Raw genomic sequence first — 5,950 nt, 5'->3', positions numbered from 1 at the left:
CTTGACGCTCACTAGCCCTCGACCTCCCTCTTTCTGCTTAGTGTATAGTCTCAGGGTGCTGGACTTGGGGTGGAACCCTCCATGCATGGTGAGGAGCTTTCTAGTCTTGATATCTGTGGCTTCTATCTCCTCCTTTGGCCAGTTTATGATACCAGCGGGGTATCTGATGACTGGTAGTGCGTATATGTTGATGGCTCGGACCTTGTTCTTACCATTCAGCTGACTTTTCAGGACCTGCCTTACTCTCTGGAGGTATTTGGCTGTGGTTGACTTCCTTGTGGCCTCTTCATGGTTTATATATATATATATATATATATATATATATATATATATATATATATATATATATATATATATATATATATATATATATATATAGGGGCGGCACGGTGGTGGAGTGGTTAGTGCTGTCACCTCACAGCAAGAAGGTCCGGGTTCGAGCTCTGTGGCCGGCGAGGGCCTTTCTGTGCGGAGTTTGCATGTTCTCCCCATGTCTGCGTGGGTTTCCTCTGGGTGCTCCGGTTTCCCCCACAGTCCAAAGACATGCAGGTTAGGCTAACTGGTGACTCTAAATTGACCGTAGGTGTGAATGTGAGTGTGAATGTGAGTGTGAATGGTTGTCTGTGTCTATGTGTCAGCCCTGTGATGACCTGGCGACTTGTCCAGGGTGTACCCCGCCTTTCACCCGTAGTCAGCTGGGATAGGCTCCAGATTGCCTGCGACCCTGTAGAACAGGATAAAGCGGCTAGAGATAATGAGATGAGATAATAATAATAATAATAATAATAATGTAAATTATGAAATATTGTGCTGTTGTGTTGATTTGAGTGCAATACACATTAAAGATTATTTACAAATCATTGTTTTCATTTTTAATTTCAACATACTGTCCCAACTTTTTCTGATTTGGGTTTTATATATATATATATATATCTCATCTCATCTCATCTCATTATCTCTAGCCGCTTTATCCTTCTACAGGGTCGCAGGCAAGCTGGAGCCTATCCCAGCTGACTATGGGCGAAAGGCGGGGTACACCCTGGACAAGTCGCCAGGTCATCACAGGGCTGACACATAGATACAGACAACCATTCACACCTACGGTCAATTTAGAGTCACCAGTTAACCTAACCTGCATGTCTTTGGACTGTGGGGGAAACCGGAGCACCCGGAGGAAACCCACGCAGACACGGGGAGAACATGCAAACTCCGCACAGAAAGGCCCTCGCCGGCCACGGGGCTCGAACCCAGGACCTTCTTGCTGTGAGGCGACAGCGCTAACCACTACACCACCGTGCCGCCCATATATATATATATATATATATATGGGCGGCACGGTTAGCGCTGTCGCCTCACAGCAAGAAGGTCCGGGTTCGAGCTCCGTGGCCGGCGAGGGCCTTTCTGTGTGGAGTTTGCATGTTCTCCCCGTGTCCGCGTGGGTTTCCTCCGGGTGCTCCGGTTTCCCCCACAGTCCAAAGACATGCAGGTTAGGTTAACTGGTGACTCTAAATTTACCGTAGGTGTGAATGTGAGTGTGAATGGTTGTCTGTGTCTATGTGTCAGCCCTGTGATGACCTGGCGACTTGTCCAGGGTGTACCCCACCTTTCGCCCGTAGTCAGCTGGGATAGGCTCCAGCTTGCCTGCGACCCTGGAGAACAAGATAAAGTGGCTAGAGATAATGAGATGAGATGAGATGAGATAATGAGATGAGATTTTATATATATATATATATATATATATATATATATATATATATATATATATATATATATATCTCCATCCATCCATTACCTGTAGCTACTTAACCTATACTTGTGGGTAAGCTGGAGCCTATCCCAACTGACTATGGGCGAGAGGCAGGGTACACCCTGGACAAATCGCCAGATCATCGCAGGGCTGACACATAGACACAGACAACCATTCACACTCACATTCACACCTACGGTCAATTTAGAGTCACCAGTTAGCCTAACCTGCATATCTTTGGACTGTGAGGGAAAACCGGAGCACCCAGAGGAAACCCACGCGGACACAGGGAGAATATGCAAACTCCACACAGAAAGGCCCCCCATCAGCCACTGGGATCAAACCCAGAACCTTCTTTCTGTGAATGAGCCATCACAGAGTCCTGACTTTAAGCCAAATTTTCATTTCGCATGTCCTGGAGAAGACTTTACAGAGTGGTTTGACTCTCCCATCATCAAGATATGATCTTGGTGAAGGTGAGATTACCAGGGCTGAATGTTACAGGAATAAATTACAATATTTCCAAAACATCAGAAAATATTAACAGAAGATATCACTAATAGCAATACTAATATTAACTACTACTACTACTACTACTACTGCTACTACTACTACTACTAATAATAATAATAAGGAGAAGAAGAAGAAGAAAATCACAAAAAGGACTGAGTGGCAGGATGATCAAGTATGTTTTGTAGGAGAGGAGGCAGGTCTCTTAAGCAGTGAGACATTGTAATACTGTAATATTTATTATATTGCATTGTATATCTTTCCAAAAGCATAGCATCATGTTGCTGAAGGTCAGGATTATTTATTTAAATTCATGAGGGAATTAGAAAGTTTTTGTTCATTATCAATTGTATGTGGTGATGCAGTGGCTAGCACCATCACCTCACAGCAAGAAGGTTCTGGGTAGAGGTCTGCGCGGGTCGGATTTTTCAGTCCCGCTCCCGCCCGCGCCCGCATTGTGCAGTCCCACACCCGCCCGCGCCCGCAAAGAATTATGATTTTCAGTCCCGCTCCCGCCCATAAAAAAATTATGATTTTCAGTCCTGCTCCCGCCCGCACCTGCCATATTTTGTCCCGCTCCCGCCCGCAAATCTGCAGACGTTTGCGTTATTTCTCAGGAAAGTCCTTGTCTTGACACAGCGTGATGGTGCCCCGCCCCCTACTTTGAGTGGATTTGAGCATAAATATCTACAGCTCACGTTTGTTATTATTTACCTTGTTTCTGAATTCAGCATGTAATATCTCTAATAATAATAATTTGTGCCGTCAAACAATTAAAATATTTAATTACAAATCACACATTTTTATCACATGAGAAACCATTGCAATCCTTTGATCAGCATGAAAAATGAATGGGCTTGCTTTGTATCAATGTGTTTTTGTTATTATTATTATTATTATTACTACAGAGCTAGTAAAAGAAGTGAATTGATTTACTGCTTGCGTTAGTCTACAACTTTAATCAGAGAGACATGTTACACAGTGACGGTAGGCTTGACTCAATGCTATCCCAGAAATCTTTCCTGTAATATGCAAATTTGGCCGCCTCTGATTGGACAGCCAAATTTGCATATTACAGAAAGGATTTCTGGGATAGCATTGTCAAGCCTACCGTCACTGTGTAACCTGTCTCTCTGATTAAAGTTGTAGACTAACGCAACAAGTAAATCAATTCATTCATGGTTCTCTTGCTAGCTGGGTGTGAACTTGTAAGTCATTAGAGTAATCAAAGAATTTCCCCTTAGGATGATCAATGGCAAGCTTAAGATGCCATTTCTAACCCAATCTGACAATCTGATTTTCTTTGCAAATTTAAGTATCTTAAAATGTTTTTATTAATGCCAAATAAAATATCCAGCACAAATTATATATGACAGACATAAATTAATAATTTTTAAATTTTATTTCAAGCACGTTTTTAGTTAGTGGGACTGCAGCTTATCACCGCTCCCACACGTGCCGCATATGTGCACTTCCGGTCCCGCCTGCAATGAGCTTTCAAAATTTGTCCTGCACCGCACTGCTTTGCGGTGAGTCCCGCGGGACTCCCGCGGGAGTGCAGGGGTTCTGGGTTCAAACCTTGTGGCTGAGTGGGGCTTTTTTGTGTGGGTTTCCTCTGGGTGCTTTGGTTTCCTTCCACAACACAAATACATCAGGATTAGATCAACTGGCTACTCTAATTTGCCCATAAGTGTGAGTGTGAATGCTTGTTCATCTCTGTATTAGCTCTGCAATAGCTTGGCGACCTGTCCTGGGTGTACTCCATCTTTCACTTAAAGTCAGCTGGGATTGGCTCCATCTTCCACCATGACTCTGATGGATACCGCTTTTCAGAATTGTTCCTACGTGGTGTTTGTTGGATGCTTATCCTATCCCATGTACAAGTACTTTTAGTGACTGCATGAATCTCATACATTGTGACTGGGCTACACTATGATAATTTGCAGAAGACAAGGATGTCATTGTAAAATTGCGTACTTCCTTTAATGCATTCACTGTTATCAAAACTAAAACTCCTTGAAGCAGTGTCAAACCACAGGGCCATTTCAAAGAGTGGGTGGGGTGTAGGCAGCAGGATGGGTACAATAGGGTCTGGAGATTATGTGTGAAATGGGGATCTTGCATTACTTAGGTGGGGTTTACATTAGACCGTATCAGCGGATCATCAGATTAACGTTTTTAAAACAATTAGTGTGCACACAGCAACACCAATACACGATTTGCGTGCACACAGCAACACCAATACACGGATACGCTCGGCTCCGCAGGCATCCTGCGCTCCAAATCACTCTGCCCTGAACAGCGAGTGCCCTCTGGAGGGTGTGCACTCCGGCCCTGCACAGCTCACAGAGCGCGCGAGTGATGTGCACAAGCAGTGATTCGGGACTGAGCCGCTGTGTGTGTGATCCCAGCGCATATCACTTACCACTTGCAAGTGGAAGGATGGCAAGCCTAAAGACAATCATAACTACACAATGGGCAGTATTTGCATCAGTATTTGCAGTATTTTCATACTTTTATACTCTTTAATGAAAGGTGATACAAGGCGGAAGTCCGCGCCGTTTTTCAGCAGTCGCGTCACATGACCAACGCCAGTGAATCAGGAAGGTGGATGTCACAGTGACGTTGTCCAATGACGACGCCAGCTAGAGCTCAGCACAGCGTATCCGCGTATTCTCAATGTTTACACAGCACTGGACCAGACACGATCTAGATTGAATACGTGGACCCTGGCGGATTCCCGTTTCCTGGCATTTCCAGGCGTTTTAATATATACGGACAGTGCATCCGTGAAGAAAACGAGACAGATACGGTCTAATGTAAACTTGGCCTTAGAGAGTGAGCACTTTGCGAGGTGACAAATAAAAGAAAAATGAATGCACTCCTTTTTGCTTCAGTTTGGGAGAGGCTCTGATGAGTGGCAAGAGAGGCATGCATATCTTAATTGGAGGGGAAAATATTTTTTGTCACCAGCAGAAAGCAGCAACAAACGGATGGCATTTCTGTCAGAACATGTACAGTAAATTGTTGTGTTATTCATTGGAGATGACTAGTTGTCAATAAGAAAAACAAGAACGATCTCAGTAATAGCTGCTCTAGCACATATACAGTATGAGGCATGAATGTATTTGTTCATTTAATTCTAATTTTTTTTAGCTTAATCTTACAGACTATAAAATTCTAATGAAAATGATTTTTTTTGGGGGGGGGGAGGAGAGAGAGATAGTGTATATGCCCCAGACAGTTACATATGTTATTAGCAATCTACTAATTTCTTAAAAAAAATAAAATGAAATCCCAAGAAATCTGACCTCAGATCTATAAGCACTGTAACAGACATTTTTCTCTCTCTCTCTCTTTCTCACACACACATACACCCATGCCTCACCTTGAATTCCATATCACATTACATATACAAACAATATTGTACAATATCTCATCTCATCTCATTATCTCTAGCCGCTTTATCCTTCTACAGGGTCGCAGGCAAGCTGGAGCCTATCCCAGCTGACTACGGGCGAAAGGCGGGGTACACCCTGGACAAGTCGCCAGGTCATCACAGGGCTGACACATAGACACAGACAACCATTCACACTCACATTCACACCTATGGTCAATTTTAGAGTCACCAGTTAACCTAACCTGCATGTCTTTGGACTGTGGGGGAAACCGGAGCACCCGGAGGAAACCCAC

The sequence above is a fragment of the Neoarius graeffei genome, chromosome 22 (genome assembly GCF_027579695.1).
Source record: "Neoarius graeffei isolate fNeoGra1 chromosome 22, fNeoGra1.pri, whole genome shotgun sequence".
In the NCBI taxonomy this organism is placed as follows: domain Eukaryota; kingdom Metazoa; phylum Chordata; class Actinopteri; order Siluriformes; family Ariidae; genus Neoarius; species Neoarius graeffei.
The sequence above is the reverse complement of the archived record's forward strand: the minus strand, read 5'-3'. Positions refer to the sequence as shown.